This window comes from Mustelus asterias, chromosome 1 (assembly GCF_964213995.1).
Source record: "Mustelus asterias chromosome 1, sMusAst1.hap1.1, whole genome shotgun sequence".
Classification (NCBI taxonomy): Eukaryota; Metazoa; Chordata; class Chondrichthyes; order Carcharhiniformes; family Triakidae; genus Mustelus; species Mustelus asterias.
The window spans coordinates 174,863,706-174,889,623 of NC_135801.1; the positions used below are offsets into that span (position 1 = coordinate 174,863,706).

The 25,918-nt window shown below is 46.5% G+C and overlaps 1 protein-coding gene across 5 annotated transcripts in view; it reads right to left on the reverse strand.

Moving 5' to 3' along the window:
- Positions 1-25,918, reverse strand: part of st3gal5 (ST3 beta-galactoside alpha-2,3-sialyltransferase 5) — a 219,366-nt gene that overhangs the window by 51,883 nt on the left and 141,565 nt on the right. The window lies entirely within an intron of this gene.

The following is a 25,918-nucleotide window of genomic DNA, read 5'->3' on the forward strand; positions in this document are numbered from 1 at the left end:
CTAATGAGCTTCATATTTTCCGAGAACATGACCTTCTACTATTATGTTGTGACTTCTCCATGCTGAAGAAAGTAGCAGTTTTAAAAATTTGCATAAAGTCACTCAAAAAGATCAAACATTAACTGCAGGCGTGAAGGCAATTCATCATGGAAAATGCTGTGGACATATACAAAATATCCCTGGCAATGAAAAATAAGTTTTTTAAGTCTCACTCATCTCTCATTTTAAAAACATTGTGGAATTGTTGTGGCCTGCAAGTTATAGGTTCTATAATGCTAAAGTTAAAGATTACAGTTATTAAACCTGTTATTGCTGACGCAGAAGCTCAAGAGTAAAGCACATTATATTCTGTCTCCTTCCAGTCCTGTTGGTATAGGGTCCATCTACAGCACTGGCCAGTTTGCTACTCACATTTGTAGTGGTCAGAGCTGCGAGGGCCAAAAATACTTTCTCCAGTGACCAAGATTAGCACAAAAGGATAACACAATTCATAAATCTGCTCGTTTCCCTTGTCCAGGGCATCATTAATTACATTTATGCTATTGCCGTGAGAGGGATTTTAAGTTCTCAGAACATGAAGTTATCATAGTGACACTGGAAGCCTTGCACTGCTCTGTTCTTACTCAACTCCTCCACTACTGCTAAATTATCGGACTGGTTACCAGGCATCCAATGCCGGATGAGCAGAGATTTTGCAAGAAATGACAGAGTCATGAACGCAGCCCAGTCTATCACGCAAACCAGCCTCTCATCCATTGACATTGTCTACACTTCCCGCTGCCTCGGAAAAGCAGCCAGCATAGTCAAGGACCCCACGCACCCTGGACAGAATCTCTTCCATCTTCTTCCACTGGGAAAAAGATACAAAAGTCTGAGATCATGTACCAACCTGCTCAAGAACAGCTTCTTCCCTGCCGCCATCAGACTTTGGAATGGACCTACCTTATATTAAGTTGATCTTTCTCTACACCCTAGCTATGATTGCAGCACTATATTCTGCACCCTTTCCTTCGCCTCTATGTACTCTATGAACAGTATACTTTGTCTGTTTCGTGCTCAAGAAACTATACCTTCCACTGTATCCATGATTTATTATCGTCACATGTATACATGTGACAATAAATCAAAAATCAATTAAATATTGGGAAAATTGAAGCCTTCATCTTTGGCCCCCCCTTCCAAACTCTATTCCTTCGCAATCGACTCCATCCCTCTTCCTCGCAACAATCTGAGGTTAAGCCAACCTTTTTGCAAGCTTGGTATTTGATCCAGGGATGAGCTGCTGACCTCAGTTGCACCATCACTTTAGACCTATTATTTCCAACTTCAACATTGCCCGATTTTGCTCCTCAGCCCAGCTTCTGCTCTAATGCTTATTCATGCTTTTGTTACCTCTATTCATAAAGCCTGTTAAGGTCTTGGAGAAGGAGCAGAGGAGATTTACCAGAATGAAATCGAGGATCAGAAATTTCAGTTGTGTGAAGCAAGGATTCACCTCCTCAAAGCAGAAAAGGTTAAATTAGATTTAATAAATGTTCAAAAATACAAGGAGAAATGTATTTGTTTCCTGTGGTAGATGCCTTGGCTATCAGAGCACACAGATTTAAGACAATTGCCAAAGGAACCAGAGGAAGAACATACGGAATGAGGGCTGAGCAGGCCATGTGGCCCTTCAAGCCAGCTCTGAAATTCATGATCACCTAGTTCAGAGTGACTTTCACACACAACCTCCATATACCTTAATGCCCAAAATCCTTTGACCGCTGTCTTAAATAATTTAATGATAACATCCACACCTCTCTGGTATACAGAATTTCAAAGATTTTACAAGTGATAATGAGAAGAATTATGCCTGCAGCAGGAGGCGCTGCAAGATTCTACAGTTAGTAAAGTTATCCTAACCAACATTAAATGCAATTCTGTAATTGGACAACATTTGCTAAATAATCCTCAGTGTGCTAAGAATTACACTGACAAGCAATATAAGAGTGTCGATCAGGCTCAAGTGTGGTGTATTTGCATATACTCAGGACCCCAGTCGGAAAGAACAGGTCCACACATTGTACCTGTTAACAAAATAGTGACTGCCATTTGATGATGCATTCCTCAGGCAGTGGCTTGACCAAAATCAAGCTATCAGTTTAAATTTCAAACAATGCCTGGCAGTTAACTGCCAGTCACCATCAACTGGTCCACTGTCCCTGGCAACACCTCGACACAGTAAGAAGTCTCACAACACCAGCAGTGTCTTTGGGTTGGGAGAGGCAAGAGCTTCAAATCTCAACATTTGTGATACCATAGACAGGGCAGTAAAGAATTAATTCAAAACTGATTAAAATTTAGCAATATATTGCATGATTCACCCATCTGATTATATTCCTTTACAGTTTCCATATTAAGCAAAGTAAAATGCAACAAGAGATAGAACTGACATGAGTTTATAACTGACTTTGGCAGCTAATGTCCAACTTAAGGACTACTCTCTTTCCTTTTGTTTTGTACCATTCATCTGTGGTTTTCTGAAGGCCAATTACGCTCAGATTTAGGGGAGGGGTTGGCATAGTGGTATTGTTATTGGACTAGTAATCCAGAGACCAAGGTAATGCTTTGGGGACCCAGATTTGAATCTCAACATAGCAGATGGTGAAATTTGAAATAAATTAAAATATGGAATTAAAAGTTTAAAGCTGTTCATGAAATCATTGTTATAAAATCCCATCTGCCTCACTAAGGTCCTTCAGGGAAGGTAATCTGCCACTTACCTGGTCTGCCCTATATGTGACACCAGACCTACAGCAATGTCCTCTGAATGTCCTAGGCTAACCACTCAGATCAAGGAGCAATTAGGGGTGGGCAATAAATGCTGGCCCAGTCGGCAACACACCCCCTGAACAAATAAAAAAAATGCTAGCCATCCAAGATAACAACCAAAGTGGTTATTCTTATGCGAGAGCTTTGGTGTGCAATTTTACTACTTTAGGCATCAATGACAAACTTAACAGCAACTCCTGAGGGACTCTAATTTTCCCTCACTAACTCAGGAACATTGATATTAATTGTGATGCTCTAGCCATATTAGTGGCCGAGATTGGCTAATTTATCACGTACCAAGGATGAAACATGGTACTTTCTTTGCCTGTAGCTTAACCATTTACTGCCCTTTCAGTATACTCTTGACCATCATAGATAGAGAATCTGGTGAACTGGTGCGATGACATTAATCTCTCCCTCAGTGTCAACAAAACGAAGGAGATTGTCATCGACTTCAGGAAGCGAAGTGGAAGGCATGCCCGTCTACATGAATGAGGACGAAGTTGAAATGGTCGAGAGCTTCAAGTTTCCAGGTGTCCAGATCACCAACAACCTGTCCTGGTCCCTCCACATCGACGCTATAGTTAAGAAAGCCCACCTATGCCTCTACTTTCTCAGGAGGCTAAAGAAATTTGGCACGTCCACTCAACTCTCACCAACTTCTACTTCTGGTTGTATCACAGCTTGGTATGGCTCCTGCTCTGTCCAAGACTACAATAAACTACAAAGGGTCGTGAACAAAGCCCAGTCCATTACTCAAACCAGCCTTCCATCCATTGACGCTGTCTACACTTCCCACTGCCTCGGAAAAGCAGCCAGCATAATCAAGGACCCAACGCACCCCAGACATACTCTCTTCCATTTTTTTCCATCGGGAATAAGATACTAAAGTCTGAGGACTTGTACCAACCGACTCAAAAACAGCTTCTTCTCTGCTGCCATCAGACTTTTGAATAGACCTACCTCACATCAAGTTGATCTTTCTCTACACCCTAGCTATGACTGACACTACATTCTGCACTCTCTCCTTTCCTTCGCTATGTACAGTATGCTTTGTCTGTATAGTGCACAAGAAACAATACTCCTCACTGTATACGAATACATGTGACAGTAATAAATCAAATCAGCAAAATTATGGAAGGGATCACAGACAACGCTATCTTGCAGCCCTCATTCAGCAATAATCTGCACACTGATGCTCAGTTTGGGTTCCACCAGGACACTCAGCTCCTGGCCTCAATACAGCCTTTGTCCAAAAATGTACAAAATAGCTGAGCTCTAGAGGCAAGGTGATAGTGACTGTCCTTGGCAGCACCTGACTGAGTGTGGCATCAAGGAGTCTGAGCAAAACTGAAGTCAATGCGAATCAGGGGAAAACTCTCCATTGCTTGGAGTCATATTTCACACGAAGTAAAATGGTTGTGGTTCGGAACATAGGAACAGGAGTAGGCTATTTAGCCTGTCAAGCCTGCTCCGCCATTTAATACAATCATGGCTGATCGGACACCACAGCCTTTTACACATACTATCCCCATAATCCTTTGTGTAATTGTTAATCAGAAATCTGTCGGTATCGGCTTTAAGCACACACAATGACTGACTTCCACAGCTCTCTGGGGTAGAGAATTCCAAAGATTCTCAATAATCTGTGTAAAGAAATTTCTCATCATCTCAGTCCTAAGTGGCATCCCCCTTATTTTGAAATAATGTCCCTTGGTCCTAGACTCCCCAACCTAGGGAAGCATCTTACCTGCATCAACCCTGTCAATTCCTTTAAGAATTTTCTAGGTTCAATGAAATCATCTCCCATTTTTTGAAACTCTAGAGAACACCCTCCAGGGGTAAGCCACGAGGACCAGATCGCCTCCACGGAGACAGGCTCAGGGGTCCGGAAGGGAAAGAAAGGGTTTAGGAGAGCGATAGTTGCGGGGGACGCAATGGTTAGAGGCACGGACAGGCGGTTCTGTGGGAGTGAACGAGAATCCAGGGTGGTAGTCTGCCTCCCTGGTGCCGGGGTACTGGATGTCTCAGAGAGGGTAGGAAGCATATTTAAAAAGGAAGGTAGTCAAACGGATGTGATTATACACATTGGTGAAAATGATGTAGGTAGGAAGAGCAGGGGGGTCATACGAGAGAAATTCAGGGAGTTGGGTGCTAGGCTAAAAAGTAAGGCCTCCAGGGTAGCAATCTCTGGACTGCTCCCGGTGTCTAGTGCAAGTGAGGCTTGGAACAGGGAGATTCTACAGTTGAACGCGTGGCTAAAGGACTGGTGCAAGAGGGAGGGTTTTAAATTCATAGATAACTGGGAAATCTTCAAGTCAGGATGGCAACTGTACAGAAAGGATGGGTTACACCTTAACTGGAAGGGAGCAAATATCCTGGCTGGGAGTTTTGCTAGAATGTTTCGGCAGGATTTAAACTAGTGTGGCAGGGGGGTGGGGAACAAAACAGTAGGTCAGTAAATACTGAGGCTGGGGTTGAGCTGGGGGCCAGGGCAAGGCTAGCTAAGAAGAGAAGCACTCTGGAGGAGGATGACCTGAGTGGGCCTGGAGTGCATCTGCTTCAATGCGAGGAGCGCAACAGGTAAAACAGACGAACTTAGGGCCTTAATGCTTATGCGGAATTTGGATGTGGTTGCGGTGACGGAAACTTGGTTAAAAGGACAGGACTGGCAGCTGAATATTCCGGGGTATAAATGTTTTAGGCGAGACAGAGGAGGGGCTAAAAAAGGTGGGGGAGTAGCGATATTAGTTAAGGAGCATATTACCGCGGTGCAGAGGGTAGACAACTAAGAGTGGTCATGTACTGAGTCGCTGTGGGTGGAACTCAGAAACAGGAAGGGTGCAGTCACTATGCTGGAGGTGTATTACAGACCACGCAACAGCCCACGGGAAGTGGAGGAAAGGATATGTCAGGAGATTCTGGATAGGTGCAGAAAAAATAGGGTTGTTGTAGTGGGGGACTTTAATTTCCCTGGCACAGACTGGAAAGTGCTTAGAGCTGGGGGTCCGGACGGTGAGGAATTTGTAAAATGCGTACTGGAAGGTTCTTTGGAACAGTATGTAGATAGCCCGACTAGAGAGGGGGCTATACTGGACCTAGTTCTGGGAAATGAGCCCGGTCAGGTCGTCAAAGTTTCGGTAGGGGAACATGTGGCAAATAGTGACCACAACTCTGTTAACTTTAGGATAGTAATGGACAAGGATGAGTGCTGTCCTACGGGCAGGGTGCTAAATTGGGGGAAGGCTAACTATAGCCGGGTTAGGCAGGAATTGGTGGATGTTGATTGGGAGAGGATGTTCGAGGGTAAGTCCGCGTCTGGCATGTGGGAGTCTTTTAAGGAACTATTGATAAGGCTGCAGGATAGGCATGTGCCTGTAAAAAGGAAAGATAGGAAAGGTAGGATTCGAGAGCCGTGGATAACCAGGGAAATTGAGGATCTGATTAAAATGAAAAGGGAGGCGTACGTTAAGTCCAGGCAACAGAAAACAGATGGAGCTCTGGAGGAATACAGAGAGAGTAGGAAAGAACTCAAACGGGGAGTTAGAAGGGCAAAAAGAGGTCACGAGATGTTCTTGGCAGGCAGGATTAAGGAGAATCCTAAGACATTCTATTCATACGTTAGGAACAAAAGAGTTGTCAGGGAGAAAATCGGACCTCTCAGGGACAAAGGAGGGGAATTATGCTTAGAACCCAAGGGAATAGGGGAGATCCGAAATGAATACTTTGCATCGGTATTCACGAAGGAGAGGGGCGTGTTAACCGGGAGCGTCTCGGAGGGAGGTGTTGACCCGTTAGAGAAAATCTCCATTACAAGAGAGGAAGTGTTAGGTTTTTTAGGGAACATTAAAACTGACAAAGCCCCAGGGCCTGATGGCATCTATCCTCGACTGCTCAGGGAGACGAGAGATGAAATTGCTGGGCCTCTGACGGAAATCTTTGTCGCTTCTTTGGACACGGGTGAGGTCCCTGAGGATTGGAGGATAGCGAATGTGGTCCCGTTGTTTAAGAAGGGTAGCAGGGATAACCCAGGAAATTATAGGCCGGTGAGCTTGACGTCCGTGGTAGGGAAGTTGTTGGAAAGGATTCTTAGAGACAGGATGTATGTGCATTTAGAATGGAACAATCTCATTAGTGACAGACAGCATGGTTTTGTAAGAGGGAGGTCGTGCCTTACAAATTTGGTGGAGTTTTTTGAGGAAGTGACAAAAACGGTTGATGAAGGAAGAGCCGTGGATGTTGTCTATATGGATTTCAGTAAGGCATTTGACAAAGTCCCACATGGCAGGTTGGTTAAGAAGGTTAAGGCTCATGGGATACAAGGAAAAGTGGCTAGATGGGTGGAGAACTGGCTTGGCCATAGGAGACAGAGGGTAGTGGTCGAAGGGTCTTTTTCCGGCTGGAGGTCTGTGACCAGTGGTGTTCCACAGGGCTCTGTACTGGGACCTCTGCTATTTGTGATATATATAAATGATTTGGAAGAAGGTGTAACTGGTGTAATCAGCAAGTTTGCGGATGACACGAAGATGGCTGGACTTGCGGATAGCGAAGAGCATTGTCGGGCAATACAGCAGGATATAGATAGGCTGGAAAATTGGGCAGAGAGGTGGCAGATGGAGTTTAATCCGGATAAATGCGAAGTGATGCATTTTGGAAGAAATAATGTAGGGAGGAGTTATACAATAAATGGCAGAGTCACCAGGAGTATAGAAACACAGAGGGACCTAGGTGTGCAAGTCCACAAATCCTTGAAGGTGGCAACACAGGTGGAGAAGGTGGTGAAGAAGGCATATGGTATGCTTGCCTTTATAGGACGGGGTATAGAGTATAAAAGCTGGAGTCTGATGATGCAGCTGTATAGAACGCTGGTTAGGCCACATTTGGAGTACTGCGTCCAGTTCTGGTCGCCGCACTACCAGAAGGACGTGGAGGCGTTAGAGAGAGTGCAGAGAAGGTTTACCAGGATGTTGCCTGGTATGGAGGGTCTTAGTTATGAGGAGAGATTGGGTAAACTGGGGTTGTTCTCCCTGGATAGACGGAGAATGAGGGGAGATCTAATAGAGGTGTACAAGATTATGAAGGGGATAGATAGGGTGAACGGTGGGAAGCTTTTTCCCAGATCAGAAGTGACGTTCACGAGGGGTCACGGGCTCAAGGTGAGAGGGGCGAAGTATAACTCAGATATTAGAGGGATGTTTTTTACACAGAGGGTGGTGGGGGCCTGGAATGCGCTGCCAAGTAGGGTGGTGGAGGCAGGCACGCTGACATCGTTTAAGATCCCGGCACCAGGGAGGCAAACCACCATCTGCGTTTCTCGATTTTCTTCACAGAAACGTCTGTCTGACCCCCTCACTGTAGAGCCCCCTATCACCACTGCCTCCTTCCTCCTTTCCTTACCCTTCTGTGCTACAAGGCCGGACTCCGCGCCAGAGGCACGACCACTGCTGCTTCCACCAGGTGGGCTGTCCACCCCAACAGTACTCAAACCACTGGGGTACTCTCTACCACCTGACTTTTCCCTTTCCTGACTGTGACCCACTTGCCTGCCTCTTGTGGCCCCGGTGTGACCACCTGCCTATAACTCCTATCTTTCACCTCCTCGTTTTCCCTGACCAGACGAATGTCCTCGAGCTGCAGCTCCAGTTCCCTAACTCAGTCCCTTAGGAGCTGCAGTTCAACGCACCTAGTGCAGGTATGCGCTTCTGGGAGGCGAGGAGACTCCATGACCTCCCACATCCGGCACTGAGAACAGCAAACTGGCTTCACATTCATAATGCCCCTTTTCCTCAGATTCCACAGGGAAAGAACTGAAGATTTAATAAAATCTAATTTAATAAAAGATTTATGAAAAGGGATTGGGCAAACTGGGCCTATATACAAAGAACAAAGAACAGTACAGCACAGGAAACAGGCCCTTCGGCCCTCCAAGCCTATGCCGCTCCTTGGTCCAACTAGACCAATCGTTTGTATCCCTCCATTCCCAGGCTGCTCATGTGACTATCCAGGTAAGTCTTAAACGATGTCAGCGTGCCTGCCTCCACCACCCTACTTGGCAGCGCATTCCAGGCCCCCACCACCCTCTGTGTAAAAAACATCCCTCTAATATCTGAGTTATACTTCGCTCCTCTCACCTTGAGCCCGTGACCCCTCATGAACGTCACCCTATCTATCCCCTTCATAATCTTGTACACCTCTATTAGATCTCCCCTCATTCTCCGTCTTTCCGGGGAAAACAACCCCAGTTTACCCAATCAATCATTTCAGTCCAAAATATCACTGCAGGAGTTTCGTTGGGTCAAAAATTCTGGAACTCCCTCCCCAACAGCAATGTGGGTTTACCTACACCACTCATGTGATCCCACTTTTCGAGAAGGGTGGTAGAACTGAACCAGGAAATTACCGACCGGTGGGTCTCACATCAGTGGTAGGGAAATTATTGGAGAAAATTCTCAAGAAGAGAATTAATATCCACTTGGAAAGGCATGGATTAATTAGGGATTGACAGATGGCTTTGTCAGAGGGAGGTCATGCCTAACAAATGTGTTAGAATTTTTCAAAAATGTGATCGAGTGTCCGGGGAAGTGCAGTTAATGTAGTTTATATGGGTTTTAGCAAAGCCTTTGACACGGTCCCACATGGGAGACTGATGCACATGGAATTCAGGGAAATCTGGCGAGATAGATCAGAAACTGGCTTAGTATTGGGACACAAAGGATAGTGGTAGAAGGCTGTTCGAGTGACTGGAGGCTGGTGTCCAGTGGTGTATCACAAGGATCAGTACTGGAACCCTTATTGTTTGTTATATACATAAATGATACGGATGGGGGAATGTTAAGCAAGTTTGCAGACGACACCGAGATTGGTAGGGTGGCTCATAGTGAAGATGGTCATAGGTTACAGGAAGATATAGATGGGTTGGTCAGATGGGCAGAGTAGTGGCAAATGTTAACCATGATAAGTGTGAGGTGATGCACTTTAGAAGAAGAAACAAGACAAGGGAGTATTTAATGAATGGCAGGACACTGGGAACCTCAGAGGAATGAAAGGTTCTTGGGGTACTTATTCACAAATTCCTGAAGTTGGCAAAGCACATGAATAGGATAGTTAAGGCGGCATACGGACGCTTGCTTTTATCTGTTGTGGCCTAAGAGCAAGGAAGCAATGGAGCTGTGCAGAGTGTTGGTTAGGCCACAGCTGGAATACTGCGTGCAGTTCTGGTCATCTCACGATAGGAAGGATGTAATAGCACTAGAGGGGTTGCAGAGTAGGTTCACCAGGACGTTGCCTAGTATGGAGCATTTGAGCTATAAGGAGAGACTAGAGCAGCTGTTCACCCTGGTTCAGAGGTCAATCACAAGGGGGCATAGTTTTAGGGTAAGGGGCAGGAGATTCAGAGGGGATTTGAGGAAATCTGGAATGCACTGCCTGGGAAGGTAGTGGAGGCCAGAAACATTACAACCTTTAAATAATATTCGGATAAGCACTTGAAATATAACATTCAAGAACATGGGACAAGTGCAGGGAAATGGGATTAGCACACCTTAGTGGTAGTTATTGTAGGTGCAGACTCGAAGGGCTGAAGGATCTTTTCTGCGCTGTATGACTCTTATGACATGGACTTTAGTGGTTCAAGGCAATAGCTCACTACCACCTTCTCAAAAGCAATTAGGGATGGGCAAGAAATGCTGGCCTAGCCAGCAGCACCTACATCCTGTCAAAGAATACATGCAAAAATACAATTATCTCCTTCTCAATAACTAGCACATTATATTGAAAACGATGCTTCCTATTACAGCAGTTTGTTTTTGCAGCCAAGTTGTGTATGCTCTTTGGCAGGGAGGGATGCGTTTCAATAGTTGTCCACCAATTTCCAGCTGAAAATATTACCATTAAGATCGTAACTATTGGGGTGCCCCCAGTATCATTTTCACTCAAGTATTTTTTTTAAGCAACCAGTGTATCATCTGCCTGAAATAGCAAGCATTTAATTAATATATTTAAATTAGTGATGAGTACCTGTTTCAGGACCCAAATGCCATTGTTAACTTATGCAACATATTGTTTGCCAGTTCTGCAACAGGCCTTAAATCAGGGCAGAAATGTGTCATGTCCTGTAAAGAAGTTTTGAACTGCTCTCAGATAGGTTATTGATTTTTCTCCCTGTGGTGAACCATAGATGGTTACCACTATGGGTACTGAACCATAGATGGTTATCACAATGGGTACTTGTACATATGTTACTCTTGTTACTGTTGGGGTTAGGGTTGGGGTGTTCCACCTGTTGGCATTGTTCTGTAGTACACTCCGGTTGGCTCCGCCTTCCTATAGGAGTATAAAGGTCACAGCACTTCCTAGTGACCCTTTAGTCTGGGATTGTATTGTTAAGCAGTATGCTCTATTCGTGTTGCTAATAAAAGCCTTTATTTCCCGGGTACGATCCAGCCTCCCGAGTGAATTAATCGTGCATCAATTTTATTAGCAACAATTTTTGTTTTGGAAAAAAAAACATGGAGCAGATGTTAAAACCCAATCGGCTAACCTTAGATCCGCGTGCCGCTGGAGCGTCGAACACTTTCGACCATTGGTTGAAGTGTTTCCAGGATTATATCGACGCCTCAACAGCAGTCCAAAACGACGCCGACAGATTGCGGGTCCTCCACGCAAGGGTAAGCGACACTGTGTATGCAACAATCTGTGATTCCCAAGACTACAAAGAGGCCATCGAATTACTCAAGAAGCTGTACCATAAACCGCCAAACGAGATTCATGCTCGTCAGCTACTAGCCACTCGACGGACGCAGCCCGGCGAAACGACGGGACAGTACCTGCGCGAACTTCAGCAGCTAGCCAGAGCCTGCAAATGCAAGCCAGTGTTGGCTACTCAATACACTAACGATCTGATCCGAGATGCGTTCGTGGCGGGAATCGACTCATCCTATATTCGCCTGCGGCTGCTAGAGCAGGGTAACTTGGACCTAGCTAAGACGGTGGAATTGGCTGATGCGATGGAAACGGCCTCCAGAAGTCTTGAAACTTACCCCACCGACCACGTGGGAACATTGTGGCAAGTACAGCCACCGACTCAACTCTACCCAGCGGCTCCTAGGAACTGCGCGATCGTGCTTTCAACCTCGGACCTGACGGCTGCGGCAGCTCCAGGAGGTCCACGGTGCTATTTCTGTGGATTGGCGAAGCACCCTCACCAGAGATGTCCGGCCAGGACGCTATTTTGCTCCGCTTGTGGAAAGAAAGGGCATTATGCTAAAGTGTGCTGAGCGAAGCCCCCTTCGAAGCCAAGCAGTGCTGCGTGTGACTCCCCAGGATCCGTCTCCTCGTCTCCAGCTTCGTCGAGGTCTTCAACCACGTGCGATTCACGGGCGCCGCCATTCCTGATGATGACGACGCAAGACACGTGCGACCTGCGGGTGCCGCCACTTTCAACGCCATCGACCACGTGCGATCCATGGGCGCAGTCATTTTGGTCGACACCGGCTGCAGACCAGCAGGGGTCCTCATCATCGACCATCTCAGCTGCCTGCAGTTGCACTCGGGATCCAACAGTGGCGTCAATCATCCTGGACCAGGCCAAGCCTCTCAGACTCGACAAGTCCATGATGGACATAGAGGTAAACGGACGCCAGATACATTGTCTGTTTGACAGCGGGAGCACGGAGAGTTTCATTCATCCGGATACCGTGAAACGGTGCGCTCTCCGAGTACAAACTGTCAGGCAGACAATCTCTATGGCGTCGAGGTCCCGATCTGTTACCGTTCTTGGGAGCTGCGTGGTAACTCTAACGGTGCGGGGCACAGTTTATGAGAACTTCAGGCTCCTTGTGTTACCGCACCCTTGCGCTCCGGTACTCCTGGGACTAGACTTTATGGTCCACCTGAGGAGTGTGACCCTGCAGTACGATGGGCCACTCCCGCCACTTTCAGTGGGAGAACAGCAGCCTCCAAATTGCCCAGCACGCTCCACGTGCAGTCTCTCGACACTCAAAATTACCCCGCCTTCTTTATTTGAAAATCTCGTGCCAGGCTGCAAGCCCATCGCAACTAAGAGCAGGTGTTACAGCGCTGAGGATCGGATCTTTATTCAATCTGAGGTTCAGCGGCTCCTCAGGGAAGGGATCATTCAACCTAGCACTAGCCCATGGAGAGCGCAAGTCGTGGTGGTTAAGACTGGAGACAAGCCCCGGATGGTCATAGACTATAGTCAGACATAAGAACATAAGAAATAGGAGCAGGAGTAGGCCATCTAGCCCCTCGAGCCTGCCCCGCCATTCAATAAGATCATGGCTGATCTGACGTGGATCAGTACCACTTACCCGCCTGATCCCCATAACCCTTAATTCCCTTACCGATCAGGAATCCATCCATCCGCGCTTTAAACATATTCAGCGAGGTAGCCTCCACCACCTCAGTGGGCAGAGAATTCCAGGGATTCACCACCCTCTGGGAGAAGAAGTTCCTCCTCAACTCTGTCTTAAACTGACCCCCCTTTATTTTGAGGCTGTGTCCTCTAGTTTTAACTTCCTTACTAAGTGGAAAGAATCTCTCCACCTCCACCCTATCCAGCCCCCGCATTATCTTATAAGTCTCCATAAGATCCCCCCTCATCCTTCTAAACTCCAACGAGTACAAACCCAATCTCCTCAGCCTCTCCTCATAATCCAAACCCCTCATCTCCGGTATCAACCTGGTGAACCTTCTCTGCACTCCCTCCAATGCCAATATATCCTTCCTCATATAAGGGGACCAATACTGCACACAGTATTCCAGCTGCGGCCTCACCAATGCCCTGTACAGGTGCATCAAGACATCCCTGCTTTTATATTCTATCCCCCTCACGATATAGGCCAACATCCCATTTGCCTTCTTGATCACCTGTTGTACCTGCAGACTGGGCTTTTGCGTCTCATGCACAAGGACCCCCAGGTCCCTTTGCACGGTAGCATGTTTTAATTTGTTTCCATTGAGATAGTAATCCCATTTGTTATTATTTCCTCCAAAGTGTATAACCTCGCATTTGTCAACGTTATACTCCATTTGCCATATCCTCGCCCACTCACAGCCTGTCCAAATCTCTCTGCAGATCTTCTCCGTCCTCCACACGATTCACTTTTCCACTTATCTTTGTGTCGCCTGCAAACTTCGTTACCCTACACTCCGTCCCCTCCTCCAGATCATCTATATAAATGGTAAACAGTTGCGGCCCGAGTACCGATCCCTGCGGCACGCCACTAGTTACCTTCCTCCAACCGGAAAAACACCCATTTATTCCGACTCTTTGCTTCCTGTCGGATAGCCAGTCCCCAATCCACTTTAACACACTACCCCCACCCAGACCATTAATAGGTACACACAGCTGGACGCGTACTCTCTCCCGCGCATATCTGACATGGTCAACCAGATTGCGCAGTACCAGGTGTTCTCCACCATCGACTTGAAGTCAGCCAACCACCAGCTCCCCATTCGCCCAAAGGACCGAAAATACACGGCCTTTGAGGCGGATGGCCGTCTCTACCACTTCTTAAGGGTCCCTTTTGGCGTCACTAATGGGGTCTCGGTCTTACAGCGTGAGATGGACCGAATGGTGGACCAAAACGGGCTACGGGCTACCTTCCCGTACCTGGACAACGTCACTACCTGTGGCCATGACCAGCAGGACCACGACGCCAACCTCCTGAAGTTTTTACGCACTGCGTCTCGCCTGAATCTGACCTATAACAAGGAGAAGTGTGTATTCAGCAAGCACCGCCTAGCAATCCTCGGATACGTGGTGGAAAACGGGGTCATCAGCCCCGATCCAGACCGTATGCGTCCCCTCCTTGAACTTCCCCTACCCACTAGCATCAAAGCACTGAGAAGATGCTTAGGCTTCTTCTCGTATTACGCACAGTGGGTTCCCAATTATGCGGACAAAGCCCGTCCGCTCATAAAATCTACCTCTTTTCCCCTGGCAGCAGAGGCTCGCTTAGCCTTTGAAGGGATAAAAGCTGGCATCGCGAAGGCCACGATGCACGCTGTCGATGAGTCCATCCCCTTCCAGGTGGAGAGTGATGCATCTGATTTCGCCCTGGCCGCCACACTTAACCAGGCGGGCAGGCCCGTCGCCTTTTTCTCTCGCACCCTCCAAGGCCCTGAAATTCAGCACTCCTCTGTGGAAAAAGAGGCTCAGGCCATTGTGGAGGCCGTACGGCATTGGCGCCATTATTTGGCTGGAAAACGATTTACCCTGCTCACGGACCAGCGGTCCGTGGCATTCATGTTCAACAACACGTTAAGGGGTAAAATTAAGAATGATAAAATCTTGAGGTGGAGAATCGAACTCTCCACCTACAACTATGATATCATGTACCGTCCAGGGAAGCTCAATGAGCCCTCAGACGCCCTGTCGTGTGGAACATGTGCCAGTGTGCAGGAGGACCGGCTACAGGCCCTCCACAATGATCTCTGCCATCCGGGGGTCACTCGGCTCTTCCATTTTGTAAAGGCCCGGAATCTGCCCTACTCCACAGAGGATGTCAGGTCGATAACTCAAAGCTGCCAGGTATGTGCTGAATGCAAGCCGCACTTCTACCGACCTGACAGGGCACACCTCATTAAGGCCACTCGCCCTTTTGAACGACTGAGTGTTGATTTCAAGGGCCCCCTTCCTTCGACAGATCGGAATGTGTACTTCGTCAACGTGGTTGACGAGTACTCCCGATTCCCTTTTGCCATTCCCTGTTCTGACATGTCCGCTGCCACGGTCATCAAAGCCCAGCAGAGTCTTTTTACCCTGTTCGGCTACCCCAGTTATATCCACAGTGATAGGGGTTCGTCGTTTATGAGCGACGACTTGAGGCAATGCATGCTCTCTAAAGGAATTGCCTCAAGTAGGACTACAAGTTACAACCCCAGGGGTAACGGGCAGGTCGAAAGAGAAAACGCTACAGTCTGGAAGGCTGTCTTACTGGCGTTAAGGTCTAGGGGTCTTCCAGTTTCCCGTTGGCAAGAGGTACTTTCTGATGCGCTCCATTCAATCCAGTCCCTCCTGTGTACGGCAACCAATGCCACCCCACATGAGCAGATGTTTACCTTCCCTAGGAAGTCTTCCTCTGGGACCTCACTGCCGTCTTGGTTGACGTACTCAGGACCGGTCCTCCTGCGGCGGCATGTTAGGACCCGCAAGTCCGACCCTTTGGTTGAACAGTTCCATCTCCTCCACGCCAACCCTCAATATGCCTATGTAGCATATCCTGACGGGCGAGAGGACACGGTCTCTATCCGAGATCTGGCGCCTGCAGGGGACCTGGAAACCCCCGTCGCTCCCGTACCCCTGGTTAGGGTTCCTTTGCCCATTCTCTCCCCTCCTGACACGGCGCGGGCAGTATCGGGACCTCCACTTAATCCTCTTACTCCCGTGTACAACTTGCCCGAGTCCAGGAGATTGTCGCCACCTCGAGGTTTGCCTGAGTCCAGGAGATTGTCGCCACCTCGAGGTCCACCCGTCCGCGAGGAACTGGAGGAGTCACTGGACACCACCTTGGAGAGAGGGACACCATGGTCACCAGAACCGGCGCTACCGCCAGTGCTGCGGAGGTCGCAGAGACGGTGCGGACCTCCGATACGACTGAACTTGTGAATATATGGACAGTTCGTACCGTTTTTATGCCCCACTGGCCTTTGTTTTAAAGGAGGGGTGAATGTGGTGAACCACAGATGGTTACCACGATGGGTACTGAACCATAGATGGTTATCACTATGGGTACTTGTGCATATGTTACTCTTGTTACTGTTGGGGTTAGGGTTGGGGTGTTCCACCTGTTGGCATTGTTCTGTGGTACACTCCGGTTGGCTCCGCCTTCCTATAGGAGTAGAAAGGTCACAGCACTTCCTAGTGACCCTTTAGTCTGGGATTGTATTGTTAAGCAGTATGCTCTATTCTTGTTGCGATCCAGCCTCCCGAGTGAATTAATCGTGCATCACTCCCTTTTGCTATTTTAGCTGCTGATAAATTTTGAAAAAAGTTATTTTGCCAAGTGGAATTTTGACCTGTGCCTTCTGTTAAAACCTTTATTGTTGGAAGATATTTTGAGAGACAGGACCTGCAGGCATTTAGAGACGCAAGTACTGATTAGGGACAGTCAGCATGGCTTTGAGTGGAAAATCATGTCTCACAAATTTGATTGAGTTTTTCGAAGGGGTAACCAAGAAGGTAGATGAGGGCAGTGCAGTTGATGTTGTCTACATGGACTTTAGCAAGGCCTTTGACGAGGTACCGCATGGTAGGTTGTTGCATAAGGTTAAATCTCTCAGGATCCAGGGTGAGATATCTAAATGGATACAAACTTGGCTTCTTGACAGAAGCCAGAGGGTGGTTGTAGCGGGTTGTTTTCCAAACTGGAGGCCTGTGACCAGCGGTGTACCTCAGGGATCAGTGCTGGGGCCACTGTTATTTGTCATTTATATTAATGATTTGGATGAGAATACAGGAGGCATGGTTAATAAGTTTGCAGATGACATTAAGATTGGTGGCATAGTGGACAGTGAAGAAAGTTATCTCCAATTGCAACGGGATCTTGATCAATTGGGCCATGGGCTGACGAATGGCGGATGGAGTTTAATTTAGACAAATGCGAGGTGATGCATTTTGGTAGATTGAACCTGGGCAGGACTTACTCAGTTAATGGTAGGGCGTTGGGGAGAGTTACAGAACAAAGAGATCTAGGTGTACATGTTCATAGCTCCTTGAAAGTGGAGTCACAGGTGGACAGAGTGGTGAAGAAGGCATTCGGCATGCTTGGTTTCATCGGTCAGAACATTGAATACAGGAGTTGGAATGTCTTGTTGAAGTTGTACAAGACATTGGTACGGCCACACTTGGAATACTGTGTGCGATTCTGGTCACCCTATTATAGAAAGGATATTATTAAACTAGAAAGAGTGCAGAAAAGATTTACGAGGATACTACCGGGACTTGATGGATTGAGTTATAAGGAGAGGCTGGATAGACTGGGACTTTTTTCTTTGGAGCGTAGGAGGCCGAGGTGTGATCTTATAGAGGTCTATAAAATAATGAGGGGCACAGATCAGATAGATAGTCAATATCTTTTCCCAAAGATAGGGGAGTCTAAAACTAGAGGGCATAGGTTTAAGGCGAGAGGAGAGAGATACAAAAGTGTCCAGAGGGGCAATTTGTTCACACAGGGTGGTGAGTGTCTGGAACAAGCTGCCAGAGGTAGTAGTAGAGGGGGTACAATTTTGTCTTTTAAAAAGCATTTAGATAGTTACATGGGTACGATGGGTATAGAGGGATATGGGCCAAATGCAGGCAATTGGGATTAGCTTAAGGATTTTAGAAAATAAAGGGCGGCATGGACAAGTTGGGCCAAAGGGCCTGTTTCCACGCTGTAAACCTCTATGACTCTAACTGACATTATGGTTAGAAGAGGAAGTAGGAGAGAAGTTCACAAGAAGTTTAAACCCATGCAAATATATGCCAAGAACTTCATATCTGCAGTTCAGCAGGTTCAGAATCTGCTTTACCATGGAAGCCAGAGTTAAATTACAGCACAGCATCAGGTTTTGAATTGGCTGTAGCCCCAAAGTTTTGTGCCTTACCACCAATCCAGAAGAGCAGCTGGCATTAGTACCATTAGTCAAGCTGCAATGTATGCCAAAGCCAACAATTTAATTCTATTCTCCATGGCAGCCATGAACCAAGACAACAGAGCCCCTAGCTTTGCCAGGATTATAGACTTGTGTGTTAACAGTTGAAAATCACTCTTGTATCTGGAAAAAGGGAGTCAGAGTAAACAATAACAGCAGGAAGTGATGCCAGACTAGTTTTTTTTTAAAAAGAGAATATTCGAGGACTTACTGAGATTTGATTTCAGTGTAGTCGAGAATGGCAGAGGAAGTAGTATATTTAAGATGACAGGTTTGAAGCTCCAAGGAAAAAAGATATTTAAGATCAGAGAAAGAGTACATAGAACATAGAAAGCCACAGCACAAACAGGCCCTTCGGCCCACAAGTTGCGCCGATCATATCCCTACCTCTAGGCCTATCTATAGCCCTCAATCTCATTAAATCCCATGTACTCATCCAGAAGTCTCTTAAAAGACCCCAACGAGTTTGCCTCCACCACCACCGACGTCAGCCGATTCCACTCACCCACCACCCTCTGAGTGAAAAACTTACCCCTGACATCTCCTCTGTACCTACCCCCCAGCACCTTAAACCTGTGTCCTCTCGTAGCAACCATTTCAGCCCTTGGAAATAGCCTCTGAGAGTCTACCCTATCCAGACCTCTCAACATCTTGTAAACCTCTATCAGGTCACCTCTCATCCTTCGTCTCTCCAGGGAGAAGAGACCAAGCTCCCTCAACCTATCCTCATAAGGCATGCCCCCCAATCCAGGCAACATCCTTGTAAATCTCCTCTGCACCCTTTCAATGGCTTCAACATCTTTCCTGTAATGAGGTGACCAGAACTGCGCGCAGTACTCCAAGTGGGGTCTAACCAGGGTCCTATAAAGCTGCAGCATTATCTCCCGACTCCTAAACTCAATCCCTCGATTAATGAAGGCTAGTACGCCGTACGCCTTCTTGACCGCATCCTCCACCTGCGAGGCCGATTTAAGAGTCCTATGGACCCGGACCCCAAGGTCCTTCTGATCCTCTACACTGCTAAGAATGGTACCCTTCATATTATACTGCTGCTTCATCCCATTGGATCTGCCAAAATGGATCACTACACACTTGTCCGGGTTGAAGTCCATCTGCCACTTCTCCGCCCAGTCTTGCATTCTATCTATGTCTCGCTGCAACTTCTGACATCCCTCCAAACTAACCACAACACCACCTACCTTGGTGTCGTCAGCAAACTTACCAACCCATCCCTCCACTTCCTCATCCAGGTCATTTATGAAAATGACAAACAGCAAGGGTCCCAGAACAGATCCCTGGGGCACTCCACTGGTCACTGACCTCCATGCAGAGAAAGACCCCTCCAGAGCCACTCTCTGCCTTCTGCAGGCAAGCCAGTTCTGGATCCACAAGGCAACAGCCCCTTGGATCCCATGCCCTCTCACTTTCTCAAGAAGTCTTGCATGGGGGACCTTATCGAACGCCTTGCTGAAGTCCATATAGACCACATCCACCGCTCTTCCTTCGTCAATGTGTTTGGTCACATTTTCAAAGAACTCAACCAGGCTCGTAAGGCACGACCTGCCCTTGACAAAGCCGTGCTGGCTACTTTTGATCATTTGATCATGTTCTTATTTAGTATTTTACTAAATAAGAACAGCAAGCCCAAAGTTCTAGTGAGATGCTCAAAGTCTTTGGATGCTTAAAGTAATTTGGAAAACAACAGAACTCCTTTTAACTGGTTAACATTCATATCTACTATATTAGTATACTGATTTGAGTACTGGCTTAACACAGAATTGGGAGTTTAAATCCCATGGCAAATTGTGAAAATTAATTTACCTGATAATTTGTAGGCAACTCAGGGAATGAAACTTGGTATCCCGACCTGGTCTAACTACACATGACCGGCCCACTTGAGAGAGCCACATCATTTTCTCTGGGCAATTAGGTACAGACGATACATGTGACCATGCCAGTGTTGGCCACATTTCAGATTCAATTTTCTAAGTAAATTAAATTTTCCCCAATTTAAGTGACCTTAAGAAAAACAAAGTAGTTATCTTTAAAGAAATATACAGATACCCAGAAACATATATGCAGTTGTCATTCTCCTAGCCTGAGGCCAGGAGCAATCAAACCATTCAACAAAAGCAACTTCAAGATACACACCAGAATCACCTTTTGGCACTTGCATGATATAATCATATTTAACTTTTAATTCTGGTTCTGGCAACTGTAAACACATGCCTCACTAGGCGTGTTTCTTGCAGATATATTCAACCACCCTGTTCAGACACAAGTCTCGGGATTTTTTTTAATACAAGTTAAATGCAACTCCTTCTCTATTTCATATTTGCCCAAATTCATCATGGTTCTACAGCTATCCACAGTTCTCCTGCACTTCAGAAACTGTCATTCTACATTCCATCAGAAAATATCCACAAACTATTTGACCGTGAGGACATTGGATCAGATTAGGCAGCATACCTTGCTTGAATGGATAAAGAACAATACAGCACAGCAACAGGCTCTTCAGCCCACCAAGCCTGCACCGGAGACAAGGAAATAGCTGAGGAACTTAATAAGTACTTTGCGTCAGTCTTCACAGTAGAAGACATGAGTAATATCCCAACAATTCAGGAAAGTCAGGGGGCAGAGTTGAATATGGTTGCCATCACAAAGGAGAAAGTGCTAGAGAAACTAAAAGGTCTGAAAATTGATAAATCTCCGGGCCCAGATGGGCTACATCCTAGAGTTCTAAAGGAGATAGCTGAAGAAATAGTGGAGGCGTTAGTTATGATCTTTCAAAAGTCACTGGAGTCAGGGAAAGTCCCAGAGGATTGGAAAATCGCTGTTGTAACCCCACTGTTCAAGAAGGGAACAAGAAAAAAGATGGAAAATTATAGGCCAATTAGCCTAACCTCAGTTGTTGGCAAAATTCTAGAATCCATCGTTAAGGATGAGATTTCTAAATTCTTGGAAGTGCAGGGTCGGATTAAGACAAGTCAGCATGGATTTAGTAAGGGGAGGTCGTGCCTGACAAACCTGTTAGAGTTCTTTGAAGAGATAACAAATAGGTTAGACCAAGGAGAGCCAATGGATGTTATCTATCTTGACTTCCAAAAGGCCTTTGACAAGGTGCCTCACGGGAGACTGCTGAGTAAAATAAGGGCCCATGGTATTCGAGGCAAGGTACTAACATGGATTGACGATTGGCTGTCAGACAGAAGGCAGAGAGTTGGGATAAAAGGTTCTTTCTCAGAATGGCAACCGGTGACAAGTGGTGTCCCGCAGGGTTCAGTGTTGGGGCCACAGCTGTTCTCTTTATATATTAACGATCTAGATGACGGGACTGGGAGCATTCTGGCCAAGTTTGCCGATGATACAAAGATAGGTGGAGGGGCAGGTAGTATTGAGGAGGTGGGGAGGCTGCAGAAAGATTTAGACAGTTTAGGAGAGTGGTCCAAGAAGTGGCTGATGAAATTCAACGTGGGCAAGTGCGAGGTCGTACACTTTGGAAAAAAGAATAGAGGCATGGACTATTTTCTAAACGGTGACAAAATTCATAATGCTAAAGTGCAAAGGGACTTGGGAGTCCTAGTCCAGGATTCTCTAAAGGTAAACTTGCAGGTTGAGTCCGTAATTAGGAAAGCAAATGTAATGTTGTCATTTATCTCAAGAGGCTTGGAATACAAAAGCAGGGATGTACTTCTGAGGCTTTATAAAGCACTGGTTAGGCCCCATTTGGAGTACTGTGAGCAATTTTGGGCCCCACACCTCAGGAAGGACATACTGGCACTGGAGCGGGTCCAGCGGAGATTCACACGGATGATCCCAGGAATGGTAGGCCTGACATACGATGAACGTCTGAGGATCGTGGGATTATATTCATTGGAGTTTAGGAGGTTGAGGGGAGATCTGATAGAAACTTACAAGATAATGAACGGCTTAGATAGGATGGACGTAGGGAAGTTGTTTCCATTAACAGGGGAGACTAGGACGCGGGGGCACAGCCTTAGAATAAAAGGGAGTCACTTTAGAACAGAGATGAGGAGAAATTTCTTCAGCCAGAGAGTGGTGGGTCTGTGGAATTCATTGCCACAGAGGGCTGTGGAGGCCGAGACGTTGAGCGTCTTCAAGACAGAAATTGATAAATTCTTGATTTCTCGAGGAATTAAGGGCTATGGGGAGAGAGCGGGTAAATGGAGTTGAAATCAACCATGATTGAATGGTGGAGTGGACTCGATGGGCCGAATGGCCTTACTTCCGCTCCTATGTCTTATGGTCTTATGGTCTTAATAGTGGGAAATGAGGATATGGCTGAGTCTTTAAATAAGTTTTTTGTGTCGGTCTTCACGGTGGAGGACACAAATAGTTTGCCAAATATTAACGATAGAGGGTTGGCAGCAGGAGAAATACTTAATACAATTAATGTTACCAGAGAGGCAGTGCTGGGTAGACTAATGGGACTGAAGGTGGATAAGTCCCCGGGTCCGGATGGAATGCATCCCAGGGTATTGAAAGAAATGTCAGAGGTAATAGTGGATGCGTTAGTGATTATTTATCAAAACTCGTTGCATTCTGGGGTAGTGCCGGTTGATTGGAAAACGGCTAATGTTACGCCGCTGTTTAAAAAAGGAAGGAGACAAAAGGCGGGTAACTATAGGCCGGTCAGCTTAACGTCTGTAGTAGGGAAAATGCTGGAATCCATTATTAAAGAGGAGATAGCAGGGCATCTGGATAGAAATGGTTCGATCAATCAGACGCAGCATGGATTCATGAGGGGAAAGTCGTGCTTGACGAACATGTTGGATTTTTATGAAGATGTGACTAGGGCGGTTGATGGAGGAGAACTGGTGGATGCGGTGTTTTTGGATTTCCAAAAGGCGTTTGATAAGGTGCCCCATAAAAGGCTACTGAAGAAGATTAGGGCACACGGAGTTGGGGGTAGTGTGTTGAAGTGGATTGGGGACTGGCTATCCGACAGGAAGCAAAGAGTCGGAATAAATGGGTGTTTTTCCGGTTGGAGGAAGGTAACTAGTGGCGTGCCGCAGGGATCGGTACTCGGGCCGCAACTATTTACCATTTATATAGATGATCTGGAGGAGGGGACGGAGTGTAGGGTAACGAAGTTTGCAGACGACACAAAGATAAGTGGAAAAGTGAATCGTGTGGAGGACGGAGAAGATCTGCAGAGAGATTTGGACAGGCTGAGTGAGTGGGCGAGGATATGGCAAATGGAGTATAACGTTGACAAATGCGAGGTTATACACTTTGGAGGAAATAATAACAAATGGGATTACTATCTCAATGGAAACAAATTAAAACATGCTACCGTGCAAAGGGACCTGGGGGTCCTTGTGCATGAGACGCAAAAGCCCAGTCTGCAGGTACAACAGGTGATCAAAAAGGCAAATGGGATGTTGGCCTATATTGCGAAGGGGATAGAATATAAAAGCAGGGATGTCTTGATGCACCTGTACAGGGCATTGGTGAGGCCGCAGCTGGAATACTGTGTGCAGTATTGGTCCCCTTATATGAGGAAGGATATATTGGCATTGGAGGGAGTGCAGAGAAGGTTCACCAGGTTGATACCGGAGATGAGGGGTTTGGATTATGAGGAGAGGCTGAGGAGATTGGGTTTGTACTCGTTGGAGTTTAGAAGGATGAGGGGGGATCTTATGGAGACTTATAAGATAATGCGGGGGCTGGATAGGGTGGAGGCGGAGAGATTCTTTCCACTTAGTAAGGAAGTTAAAACTAGAGGACACAGCCTCAAAATAAAGGGGGGTCGGTTTAAGACAGAGTTGAGGAGGAACTTCTTCTCCCAGAGGGTAGTGAATCTCTGGAATTCTCTGCCCACTGAGGTGGTGGAGGCTACCTCGCTGAATATGTTTAAAGCGCGGATGGATGGATTCCTGATCGGTAAGGGAATTAAGGGTTATGGGGATCAGGCGGGTAAGTGGTACTGATCCACGTCAGATCAGCCATGATCTTATTGAATGGCGGGACAGGCTCGAGGGGCTAGATGGCCTACTCCTGCTCCTATTTCTTATGTTCTTATAGTGAGGTGAGCAGAACTGCACACAATATTCCAAATGTGGTCTCACCAAGGTCCTGTACAGTTGCAGCATAACCCCGTTGTACAGTTGGACAACATCTACATTCTATACATCCTTCCAGAAAAACAGGATACTGAGGGAGGCAGGTGGTGGTAACTTTCTTGTACACAACTATCTCTTGATTGGGAAATTAGTTCCAATCTTATTTGACAGTTGATTTAGGTTTCTTAAAAAATTTTTGAGTAGCTAATTGTTAGATTGTGGTAGCTTACAAGTTTATCAATGCCTAACTAAGATAATGTATCCTTGTGCGTAGGGAAGAGAGAAAGCGAACGTGGGGAAAAAAAGTTTTTTTAATGCACCGGTAATGACCTGGAACTTGCTGCCAATGAGAATGCTGGAAGCAGAGAATGATGTCATAAAGAAATTTGGGGTGCATTTGAGGAATATCAACTTGCAGGGCTATGGCAACAGAGCAAGCAAAATCAGAGACCCAACACTGACACAATGGGCCAAATGGGTCCTCCTGTACCATAATGACTACCTTGGAGTCTGTATTAACCAAGATGCTGTCAAAATCAGTGAAGAAAGAGGAAAGTGGATGGGTTAAAATTTGATGAGAGCACAACAAAAAGACTAGCTGTAATAAATTGTTAAGACACCAGGACCAGATGGAATGCCCCCTACCATGCTGAGGGTAGTGCAGGTAAGGGTGGAAATTGAGCATCACAAAGTCCTTGAACTGTCATGAAAGACCATTGAGAGTCAAACTTTGCTGTGAATCTGGTGTCGCATGTAGGCCAGACCAGGTAAGGGTGGCAGATTTCCTTCTCCAAAACACATGGGGGACCAGATGGGCTTTTATGACAATCAACAACAACCTCACTTGACCTTTAATTACAGATTTTTATGGAATTCAAATTTCACCATCTGCGATGGTGGGATTTGAACCTGGGTCTCCAGAGCATTACCCTGGGTCACAGGATTACTAGCAAATGGCATTAACACTGCCTCCCCATTGTGATGGAAGTTGTCTTGGACTGCCCCATCAAACTACAATTACTCACTGATAATCTGTTCATCGATGCTCAATTTGGGTTCCACATGGCTCCAGACTTCATTAAGCCTAGTAAAGGTTTAAACATAGTTGAACTCCAGAAATTACGCAAGAGTAACATTCATACCACACAGATGATCAGACAATCGTTTCCAACAAGACAGGGTCTTCTTTTCAACTGCTTTACCATCAACACTGAAGGGTCATCATTGACCTGATTCTCTAACTGGATTTGCCTCATAAACACTATGGTTACAAGAGCAGGTTAGAGGCTAGATACTTTGCAGCAAGTCTGCTCTTGATTCCCCAAAGTCTTTCCAGCACTCACAAGGCACAAGTTGTTCCTTCA